Below are 12,768 nucleotides of genomic sequence, written 5' to 3'. Positions count from 1 at the left end.
AAAACAATTCAAATGTTGAAAAGGTGATAGCCTTACTGATTAGCATTTATCTACATTTGGAAATTTGTTTCTGGCCCTGAAAAGATGTATTTGGCTTATGGATTTATAATATTCCTGTACTTAGCCACCCATCTATCTATCCATACATCCATCCAACATAATTATTCATCTATGGGCTGAGCGCTAGGCTAGCCACAAGGGAAATAATACAGAAAACAGACATCGTTCTTGCCCTCATTCTAGATATAAAAACAGAGATTAGTCAAATCACCCCATAAATACACTAAAATGTCAACTATGCTACAAAAAATGTGAAAAAGGACCTAGGTTATTCTGGGATGGGGTAGTTGAGGCCATGTGAGGGAAGGCTGTCCTGAGGAAGTGGCTTCTGAACTTCAGGAAATGCAGGAGGTAAGAGGTGAAGAGAGGGAGCAAAGGCAGAGAGAAGAGTATTTGTAAAGACTCTGAGGCAAGAAAGAGCACAGTACTTGAAGAACCCGACGAAGGCCAGGATTGCTGCCAAGAAGGGGCCTGAGGAGATGGAGTGGATTTGTTAGAGAGGGAGGGGTACAAACATGCAGGATCTTGTGGGGCATGCTGAGAATGGGAGTCTTTGTAATCAGAGCAAAATTGGAGGCCATTGGTGAGGTTTAGATTACAGTGGAACAATATGATCCCATTTATGTCTTGTGGAGATCACTGGCTGTGCTTTGAGACTTAAGGGGTGTGGATCAAGAGTCGAGTCAAGGAGACTAGTTGGATGACTATCGCCAGAAAGTAGGCAAAAAGTGGCCTTTGTTTGGACCAGGGTGGAAGTTAGGGTTAAGAGAAGTAGATAGATTCAAGAGAAAGTGAAACCAAGAGGTCTTGATGATGGGTTGTACAAAGGGTGAAGGAGAGAATTTGTCCAACATGGATAGGTTTCCAGTGAGTGCAACTGAATAGATGGGGCTGAGATTTCCTGAAAGAAAACATCAGGGCAGAGTGTTTGCTGGAAGACACATACAATTTGAGGATTCTTGGACTTCCTCGTGGATGACTAATGACCTGGAAAGGCAACACACTGATTATATCACGATTTCATTTTTAGAACACATACTATAACTACACATTGGTTAACAGTATCAATGAAATGTTGCTTACCCATGAGTCTCATGTTCTTTATTTTTCTGTATACCATATTAGTTCTTGACAAAGTATTTCTCCACTCATGTCTTTCCGAAAACACATACCGTGTATTTTGGAGGCATGGGGTTCTATAGGATCCTTTCTCTGTCTACTCATGAAGAGGAAGACTGTTGTTGTTTCGCCCATGAGCCCATCGCTGTCAGCTTTCTCAGGCGTTTTGGATGTGTCAACAACAAAATTGTCTTTTTTCTTCTTGTTCTCCCTGTGAAGGCTTAGCTGTTAATCTTCCTTTGTGTTTCATATTTCATTTCTGTTTTTAAAAGGATGCCCTGTTATTGTTCTTCTCTTGGCTGGATCTGTATTTACAGGGACCTTTCTTCTTTACTTTCTTTCAGCCTTCAGCAGAATGATTTTGGTAACTTGGGACTCCCTTGGGGAATACAGCCATTACACTTTCCGTCCTGCTGTGTGGCAACACTGCTTCTGATGTTTTCACAGGCCCTGGATATGGTAGTGCTGGGGGTTTTGTCTTCCCAACTTTTTAAACATAACACGGATGCTATTTCTGGTATCCATAGAGGGAGCAGTGGGTTCATTGGAAGTATCTCAGGAGGAGCATTTTTTCTATATAGAAAAGAGAGGATGAGAGATTCCTTTAAGTTCCAAAAACTGGCATAAAATTGATTAGTTAAAAAAAAGTGCTATTTGTTCCTGTATAATTTATCTGACCACAGAACCGCATTCAGCAAAGGGCACCATGACCTCTTCGGGGAAATGGAGCAACCTGAACACCTGATTCAAATTTTCTGGCCTGAAGGCAACTCCAGTGAGTGACTTCCAACAGATCCATAACAACAGCCTGTTTTGAAAATGTGTTTGCTCCTAACAGTGCAAGGCCCCTTTTTCAACTAATGAATCCTTTCAATGTTTCTGAACTGGGAGGTAGATGACTTCTGTCTGTGGTGATGTATAGATCGAAGGACAACAGCAGCTCATTAAGGGAGAAGTATCAAGAGAATGAAGAATACAACTTTAACAATGGCGAAAGCGGAGTCTCAAACTGCTGACCTTCAGGTGTATTTTCTTGGGCACTATCATGGCCATGAGAATGGCCTCACATCTCTCATGGCGGGGGCCGTAATTGACCTACAGCCCCAGCTGCTTTGTTCTGAAATCCATCACTTGTTGGCTCTGAGGTCACACTTCCTATGACTGAGCAAGGCGGATCCTGGCAGGTAGGTTTCTGGGAGAGAAGGGACACCTCTGCCTGTGGCTTGAGGCTTCCCCACTGGCCTTGTCAAACTTTCTGTAGAACTGCCCTGTAGTCCAGGAGGCATCTGCTCAAACATCCTTCCTTCCCTTTCTCCTTCCCTCAGGTCAGACCTGCATCACAGTCCAACATTTCTCATAGCTTCCTCCACCTCCTTCCCCATGTTCTCTCATAGGCATTTCTCTTAATAAATTATGTGTACATTTAATTCTTTCTTGGTTTTTGCTTTTCAGAAGACCCAGACAAGGGATACATGCAGTTTCTACTGTCCCACCTCTTCTATGATCTTGTATCCAGCCTGATTCACACATTTGTTACATGTCTGGCCCCTGTAGATGTTTGATTTTACTTTCCAGGTCTTGTGAAGATAGAGAAACAGGGAAGGACTGGCCAATTAGGAAAATATTACTCAAGCGGGAATATGAGGTTAAATTATTTGATTTCTTGAAAATTACCAAATTTGGTTGTCACAATAATTTAATTTATGAATGATGCATCTTTTATTTCTTTAGCAGCTTATTTAAATTTTTTCTATTTTAATTTAGCCTGTGAGTCCATAGAGTATCCTCAAAATTAGAAAGTTGTAGAATTAAAGATGTACTTTGCCTTTTATTAATTTGCATAATTATTGAATGGCCAAATTCTTTCTTGTGTTTGAGAAGCCTTGGGTTATTTCCATTAATCTCTACTTTTCCATAGAAAGAGGTGGATTAAACAATTTTCTTTGAGTATATTGTGCACTTGTAGTATATATTGTCATATGATTGCAATAAATAACCTTTTGAAAAGTTTCCAAACAACAAAAATAATTTCTAAGCTATTATTATTATTTCCGGTGATTATTTTTATAAGAGAATTTTCTCTCTTTTCTCTTTCCTTCCAAAAGAAACTCATTGCTCTCCTTGACTTCTGGTTTAATTGAATCTAAGCTTTGTGGTTGTCGTTGTTGTTAGCAAAAACCATGACCACTTCTCTTTCAAGTTGGAAGAATAGGCCACAATACAGAATGGATTTTCTCCATCTTAGAAAGTTTTTGTTGTCCTCCAGAAATAACATGGATACAACCAGGACCCACTACCTAATTTTTGGGGCCCAGTGCAAAGTGAAAATTGGGCTGCTTGTTGAAAAGGTAGGGAAAAGTGCTGCTAAAGTTACTAAAATATGAAGATCTTCCCTTTATTTTATGTATCTCTTTTGCTCATATTCACACTCTATTGTCCCATTGAACTTCACTTGCAAAACACAAGTTCAAAGGTAAAATTTTTAAGAATTTCAAGAGGGCCGGCCCCATGGCCGAGTGGTTAAGTTAGCGCACTGCGCTGCGGCGGCCCAGGGTTCGGATCCTGGGCACGGACATGGCACCGCTCGTCAGGCCACGTTGAGGCGGCATCCCATATGCCACAACTAGAAGGACCTGCAACTAAGATATACAACTATGTACCAGGGGGGATTTGGGGAGATAAAGCAGAAAACAGAAAAAAAAGATTGGTAACAGTGGTTAGCTCAGGTGCCAATCTTCCAGCAAAAAAAAAAAAAAAAACGATTGGCTATAGTTGTTAGCTCAGGTGCCAATCTTTTTTTTTTTTTTTTTAAAAAAAAGAATTTCAAGAAAGTAACAGCAGAACATTCAACCAAAGATGGGACCCTTCTGAGTGTGGGGCCCTGTGTGACTACACAGGTTGCACTCCCATGAAGCTGGCCCTGGATTCAACTCACCAGAGAGTCCATAAATAAGCCAGAAACCAGGGGGAATGTTTTGGCTCTTTTCTCTAGAGTCTCTGAGGTGGAGGTGTACACAGGGCTCATGGCTACTGCTGGAGTCAGGCCTCCAAGATGAAATGGAAGTCACAAGGCTTTGTATCTGATGTGCAAAGGCATAAGCAATTTTTCTCCTCCTATTTTGCCCTTAGCTCACTTGGATGATGGCTTCACCATACTGTCCACCCGGTGGAGAGAAGGGTGATTACTTGTTCATGGTGGTTGATTTTATTTTGACTTTCCATTTTAAACATTTTATATTGTTATGTTTACCGAGTCCCTGCCCTATGCTGGCTTCGGCTTAGGTGGTGTTCATATCTCCTTGTCCTCGTGGAGCCTCCATTCTCGTGGGACGAGACTTGCAATAAGCAAAATAAAGGAATAGACAAAAATGTAGAGAACAGCAAATATAGAAGTGCTATGAAGGAAAGTCGAGTAGAGAAAGAGGATGTGCCTTACAGTTGTCATCAGGATGGCTAGGGAAGGCTTCACCTAGAAGGTGGCATTTGAATGAAGACTCGAAGAAGAGGAAGGAGGGAGCTGAGCTGACCTCTGGGGAAGAACGCCTGACAGGGTCACAGCCAGGGCAAAGAGTCTGTGGTGGGAACAGAAAACTTTGCTGGTCGTTGACCTTGCATGAGCTTTCTGTGTAATTTTAGCAGGAGCAGATCTCCATGAAAGCATCCTTTCCATCCTTTTTAGGTCAAAGAATAGTACTTCTCTGTCGATTCAGTTAAAAATGAATGAGACAAGAGTTTCTACACCTTGGTTGGATGTGGCCACATCTCCTCCAGAAGGAGCACAGCTGCCTTCTGATGTGGAGTAACTTCTCCAATGAGACCTTTCTCATTAAAGGGCATCTCTTCTTAATGGCTGAGGTCAAAGCAAACTTTAAAGAATCCGATCGATTTCTCATTTATTACATTTTGTTTTGCGAAAGATTTTATGTCAGCATTTACAGAATGAAGGTGCCAATAGTAAAATAATTGGTTTATAAACAGAAAGTTAATCAAGCATTCCCCTTTACATGGTTCTCTCCAAGGTCAGGACATGGCTGAAATGCAAAGAGAATGCACTTGTACAGTAGGCAAATGATGGTTTTATGTGGAGGGTCCTTAACCTTGAGACTCCTTCTCGGAGGCAAGTGTTGAAGCAAACGGCTTTGAGAGCTTCAGAGGAACGGAACACAATGGTACCTGGGAACAGAAGAATGGTGTCTGCAGTTCCATTAATTGGGATAACAATTACGAAAGCTTGAGAAGCCTCAAATTTCAGAGCCCACATTAATCCCCAGGAAGACTTTTCCCCTGGTGGATATAATATTGCTGTTTTCCAGGTGCATTCCTAAGGTGTATTACATTTCTCAGACTCATTCTGTATAGGCCACTGTCACAGACAGGATTTGGGGGTGGCCAAAAAATTCTTTGGTTTCATCCAGGCAACTCTCTGGTTTCCTGGAGTGTCAGGGAACTTGGTGGAAGCCAGAGTGAGAGCAAACCTGACTTTTGTCTTGAAGCATGAGCTCCATGTCCTGGTTTCAATGAAGTGCAAGGCAGGAATGCAAAGAACGCTTCCTGGAACTGTTCATGTTTACACGTTGATAATGCGTTTTTTCATGATGTTGACCCAGATGTAGCCATAGCTCGCCTGGGGACAGGATCTGCTTCACTGATGGGCCGCTTTGGAATTTAATGGGCTTCTGTGGAACATGGACTATATTTTCCTGGAAAATGGAATATGAAAATAGCGGACAATTTCCCATAAACTGAGCTGAATTCCAAGAACAGCACATAGGTAATCCTACCTGATTCACCTTTGGAGCTCTACTTTGAATTTCTGTGGGTGGTGACAAAGCTGTCATGAAAAACAGCATCCTTCACCTGTGACAAAGAAAAGTGCCATTAAGTAAAAGGCAAACAAGGTTTAAAAAAGTTGTCATTTAAGGCCCTTGTCTGATCCTTACCTGAGGGTGAAAAATCCTACAGTGTAACAAAAATATCTCCTATAAAGTACAGATGGTACCCAACTTAGGATGTTTCAACTTACGATTTTTCGCCTTTATGATGGTGTAATACTGATTCAGCAGAAACTGTACTTCAAATTTTGGATTTTGAGCTCTTCCCAGGCTGATGTGCAGTACCCTCCTCTCCCCTGATGCTGGGCAGCTGCAGCAGGCGCAGCTCTCATTCAGTCACTGGATCACGAGGAGGAAAAACTGATATGCTTAGAACCATTCTGTACCCAGACAACCATTCTGTTTTCCACTTTCAGTCCAGTATTCAATCAATTATGTGAGAGAGCCAACACTTTATTATAAGATAGGCTTTGTGTTAGATGGTTTTGCCCAATTGTAGGCTGATGTCAGTGTTCTGAGCATGCTGAAGGTAGGTGAGGCTAAGCTATGATGTTCAGTAGGTTAGGAGTATTACGTGCATTTTTGACTTACGATATTTTCAACTTCTGATGAGTTTATAGGGATGTAACCTCATTGTAAGTTGAGGAAGATCTGTAATCATTTGTTTAAATGACATACCCCAAAGTCCTTGTGGGAAACTCTTAGATAACATTTGGAGGGTCCATGTAGCAGAAGTATATTTGATAACCACAGTCATCTCTATCAGTGATGTTTCTGTATTCACATTGGTGTTGAAGCCTTTAGATAAGTAAGAATTGGTATATGTTAGATATAGCAGTTTTCAGAAGATGAATATGTCATTTTTCCCTTTTTCCCTTCTCCTTTATACAGGAAATGCTAAGTTATTAAGCTCATTGATATTTCTTGAAATGATATTGCTATTTCCTGTTTGAAGAGCCGTGGAGGGTGGGTCTCCAGAACAGTGTTCTTAAGAGGACTCACTTAATGATTCCACTGCTTATGTTTTGCAGAATATTTTACTCTTTCTTTTCTATTAGGCAGAGACCCAGGAGGGTTAGGTCTGAAATGAAATGGAAAACAGGCATAGCCCTCTCCCTGGACCTTTCCTACTAGTAAGCTGTTTTCTTCCCTCCAGAAACTACTGCCACTTTTGCCAATCTCCCATTGATGTCCGGTGACAGGGGACGGGGAGGAGACTGGGCAGGAATGTGCTGGGGCTCCTTGCCACTGCATTTCCACTTGGTTGGCCAAAATTGATTAGGGACTGGGAAGACACAGCATTTAGGCTGGTTTTTGGTACAGAAAAGGAAGGGAAGTCAGGCAGGACATTCAGTATAGACCCATATGCTTCATACATAAAGAAAAACATATTTTTAACTTAAATGAACTCCAGAAGCATAAACCAGGATGACTTCAGTTAAAGCACTAAGTTCCCAGTCATTAGCTCTGGTTCCACAAACCTGCCCCTACCTCCATCCTTTCACGTTGGGTCCTTCTTCCCTGTTTCCATGTCCATGGGTCTGTTAACAAGCACACACTCAATCAGAGAATTTCTACAGTTTCCAAAAGCTCACAGATAAAAGCATCCAGAAGCTTTTCACATCTCATCTGAAATCTTTCTGAGGACACCCATGTGTAGTGTCATGGTCACAAAAATCTTAATTTTGAATCCTTTTCCTATCACAGAGAATAGTTCCAATCACTGGAAAACTACCAGCTTCTCCAAGAAGCCAGATCCTTTGGAAATCGTGCAAAAACACCAACAGAAATAACAAAACCAACAACACAAAATAGGTTACAAAGTCTCTGTGTAGATCTATTTCTATTGGCTTTTTGAGAGTAGCCAGGAGAGAGCTTTGAAAGTATGATTTCAGCTTCAATGACATAAGGGATAGAATATTAAAAGGGGGGAGGTTACATTCAAATTTAAGTGCAGGAGCTCCATGCTTCTCAGGCAGTGGCTATCTAGCCACAAGTCACACTTGAGTTTGGACAGTGGACACTGATTACTCTGAGACAGTTCATTATGGCTCAGGATGGTCTTTCAGGTTCTTCTCTACCTCTCCTTCTGCCATCTTGACTGGTTCCACTCTTGTCTTCCAAAAGACTGGCTCAAATGGCCAAACCACTGGTCCTCTCTACTTCTCCATCCTTGCTTGGCCAGACAAAGGAAAGGATCATTTGCAGATTGGCTGACAGGCAGTCTCTCCAGGAGCCTCCCTGGATGGCTTACCTTGGGGAATTTATCAGGCTTGGATTTATCCCCAGTCTGGCAGGCCCTTTTCTCTCTATCACAGATACGATTACTTCACTCACGAGACTCAAGTGTAAAACCAGAATTCTGATACATTGATTTTCCACAAGAAATATAACTGAAGAGAGTCTCCAGAACTCCAGAGAGGTCATGCTACTTGGAGAATTAAGTCATAATCAGACCAAAGCGTGGTCAGTCAGGAGTCAGAACTGGGGGTATTAGTGATGAGGTTTCAGTTAGAGTGGTGCATGCTCTCTGTAGTGTATTAAATGATGGCCCCCTAAAAGATATGTCCACCTGGAACCTGTGAAGGTGACCTTATTTGGAAAAAGGGTTTTTGCAGATGTAATTAAGGATTTCAAGATGAAATCGTCTTGGATTAGGGTGGGCTCTAAATCCAATGACAAGTTACAAATTATGTGTCCTTATAAGAGAAAAGAAGGAGAGAAGACACATAGAAAAGATGGCCATGTGAAGACGAAGGCAGATTGGAGTCATGAAACTACAAGTCAAGGAATGCCAAGGTCCACTGGGCTGGCAGCTTCCCAGGCTGACCAATCTTTTTTATAAGGAACACATTTTGTCCTTAGATATGTTAATCCAGCCACCAGGGTCTTGCTGGCCTGAGAGCTACTCTTTCTCTTGAATCTGCCTTTGTACTCAGTATCTGATTTTATAGCTTAACTTTCAGTGTGGCCTCCTAACCCCCAAAATTCTTGGGGATAATGATGAAAGTAGAAGATATACTTCTGTAGAAAGCATATTCTGCAAGAGTGGAAAATATCAAAATGTACTTTTTGTTTCTATGTGCATCTTCCTGTGAGACTGTGCCAGCTCTGATTAGTTCCATGACTTACCTATTTTCACAGGGTGTGAGTAGTGAAATCAATGAGATTTCCTTCAAGGTGTGCTGAGTCCACTTCAGTAGTTATGGCAACTGGGTGAAAGAAAAAGCAGAGACACAAATTATCTAAGGTTGAGTGTAACTCTCTCTAGCGTCAAGACCATCCTTCCTGTCTCCTCCAAAGAAGATATTAATTCAAATGTCCTTCCTAATTAAAAACTGAGTTTTTCTAAGAAACACATTTCATGGAAGATAGATGCTTGTGCTGACTCCTGGAGGATGACTAGGAGTTGCTTTTCTGGCAACCAGGTGGGGTGAGGTTGGTCCAGGTGGTGAGAATGAGTGCCAAGGCTTTGATGGGACTAACACTGGCATGGTCTGCACACTGAGCAGCTCTGACTGTTCTTTGTTGGTGACATGGAGCCCTTGGGAGGATTAAGGAGGAGAAGATCATCAACAGATTTGAATTTTTCAAAGAGGCCTTTGGTGCTGTGGCAGAGCGTGGGTGGGAGTGGGATGAGAATGGAGGAGTCTGGGAGAATACCTAGCAGACTATGGAAGTAAGTAGTTAGTATCAAAATGTAATTTGGTCTTGAGTTGTAAGGTTTTCGAACATTCTATGTCTTAGCTCGTATCACATTTCTTTTTCCATCCATCTTTCAAAGATGTTGTGGGATAAAAGTAACAAGGTATGTGCAAAAGCAGTACAAATTGTTAGGAGCAGCTCACTAAGAATGACAATTTATTATCCCAGATAATTCATAATAACCAATCTCCTTACACAAGGCAGCATGGAGTAGGATAAGGGGGGATAGATAGTGATGGGAAAGGCAGTGTCCGTGGGCTGTATCATGCAGGGCCTGACTTTGCAATCTTTATAGGAATCCATAATCCAAATGCCTTTTTGTTGAAGCCAAAACAAGCATTATGCACAATTAAGCCAATGTTAGCTACCAGTTCTTACTGGAGGGGGAATTATACCTCCATAATATGTGCTAAAACCAAAAATAGAGAACATGGTCAACAAATGACAAAAAAGTGGCCACATTCTTCCTAGGGTCTAGGGCAGCAGTCACTCATCATGGCATCTTATCTTTCTAGTGCTATTCCCAGCACATCATAGATGACCATTAAATTACAAAAAAAAAAATAAATATAGGGAGCACACAAAGCGTATCAAGGCTTTCTTCACCAAGTGCTGGTAGACAATTTTCTTTCCTAGTATCAGGCAACTGGAATTATTCAAGCTGAGTCAAACTAACCAAACTTTTGCCTTTACAAATAAAAGCAACTTCTAACCCACAAGCTGTCTGATCGTGTCTGCTCATATCTGTCTTTTTCTTGGTCATTTGCAAACACAAACTGAACGCTGAACTTGGGGAACTTTTTGCCTTTTTCGCCTTTTTTTGTTAGTTGAGTTTGGAAGTAGAATGCTGAATAAATAGAAATTCATTCTGGGTCTCAGGGCTCCTTATGAAGGTAATTCTGACCTCCAGTCACACACAGAATATTGGTAATTTGACCTCAGTTCCCACATAACCTGTCATTTTATACAGCCAGAGAAAGCAGAGGAGGACACAAATGAAGACGATATATTTCTGGTGACAAATGGAAACAGAATCAATTACCAAAAACTATCCTTGCTCAGGTGATAACAACCCATATATTTCCTTCAACTTTTATTTACAGGTGTGTATCTTAGGCCTGTGGGTTCCAGAACACAATTTGTGATGACTTTTGTGTTTGGTTATAAAATTTTCCCAGTAGGCTAACATTGCTTGTATGCAAAAAGTAATCAGGTATTCACATACTTATAAAGTAGTATGTATTATTAATAAATGGTTGGGATAAAATATAACATTTTTCCCTGATTAAAAAAGTGATGCAAACTTACTTTAGTAAATTTGGAATATGCATAAATGTGCAGCAATCACCAGGAATCCGTCACCCAGCTATAATTACCATTATTTGAAGTATTTCATTTTTTTCCTTTTTCTGTGCATGTATAAAATCATTGCGTGATTATATATATATATATTATAAATATATAATTCTGAATTCTGCTTTTCTCTCCTTTAAAATCGGTGTATAAATATTTTCCCCATGTTATTGAATATTCTTTGGTCACACTAGGAATGGTGAAGTCTTTAATTGGTTAATTTTAGGTTATTTGATCCTTGGCATTGCTATATATGATGCTTCCAAGACAACATTGCAGAAAGGATCCTTTTCCCTTTTGTTTGTTAAAAATAAAGGTATCTGTATTTCATCTACAAAGTTAGAGATGTTTGAGGGGAATTAGGATCTACATGTTCTACATCAAAAAAAATGTAGTCAGATATCTGGCAGTGCCTCTTCTGTTTCTTATTTATATTCTGTACATTCTCTTTTTTCTCCTGGTGGACCCCAAATCATAGAAATAACTAAACTTCAGCAAGCGAGGTGATTCCTCCGAATCTGGAGGGCTCAGCTCAAGCTCGTGTTGAATGTAAATGCAATATTTTACCAAGCTCAAAACCATCCCCAATATCCCTGTGTGTATCCTTTCTGTGGCATTGTGCCCAGAAGAGTAACCGATGAGGATGCAGAGGGGTTAGGATTGAAGAGGCAAATTCATCAGGCAAGGGATGAGAGGTAGCACAGAGGCGTTGGGGTAGACAGGCTGGTGAGTTACTTGTCAGGAAAGGCTTGAGGTCAAGGAGAAAGATAAGAAGATACGGGAAGGCCTTTTGCTTTTACAGGGTAGCACCCCCCGGCTCCTCTGGCTGCTTTTGCCACACTTCTGCCAATTAGGTGAAGGGTTAATTTAAGCAGAGGGGAACCCACATTGACATATGCCTTCCCATCTTCTAGGAGGTGAGACCGTCCCAGATAAACAAGTATGCGTCAAGAAACCCACAGGCCAGTCAAGATGACTGTCAACAAGAGGGAGACAGGGGTTCAACATGGAGGGGCTACGGCAAGGGGCTTGCCTGCTGTGGGCTGGGATAGCCCGAGAGGCTCAGCTGGATGTGGACAGCAGGGGCGCTTCTCCTGGCTCCACTGAGTACGGGAACCTCAGTGCTCAGAGTGTGTGGATACCCCTCACTCCCACACTCTGGCCAAGGACGGGACATTGCTTGTCTTGCTTGAGGGCACGGGCTCCCTGTCTCTGCCCATCGTGTAAGTAACATGAGCTCGTGCGTGTGTCTCCTGGGTGCCCCTCACTTCTTTGCCAGCTAGGTGCCTGAGTTCAAGCCACTTCATTCATGGTACCAAAATCTGAATTAGTTTGCTAGGGCTGCTGTAACCAAGTACCACAAACTGCATGTCTTAAATAACAGATATCTATCTGCCTCAGTTCTGGAATCAAGGTGTTGGCAGGGTTGGTTCCTTCTGAGAGCCATGAAGAAAGCCTCTGTTCCAGGCTACTGTCCTTGGCTTGTAGATGGCTGTCTCTTCCTCATCTCTTTTCACATCATCTTCCCTCTGTGTGTCTGTGTCCAAATTTCCCCTTTTTATAAGGATGCAGTCATATTGGATTAGGCCCATCCTAATGATCTCATTTTAACTTGACTACCTTTACTGGTGTATGATGTGTATTGGGACCTATGCAGATAGGGGTGTGTGTGTGTAGGTGTACGGTGTGAAATGAAGAG

Source organism: Equus przewalskii, chromosome 27 (genome assembly GCF_037783145.1).
Source record: "Equus przewalskii isolate Varuska chromosome 27, EquPr2, whole genome shotgun sequence".
In the NCBI taxonomy this organism is placed as follows: domain Eukaryota; kingdom Metazoa; phylum Chordata; class Mammalia; order Perissodactyla; family Equidae; genus Equus; species Equus przewalskii.
This window is presented reverse-complemented; position numbering follows the sequence as displayed.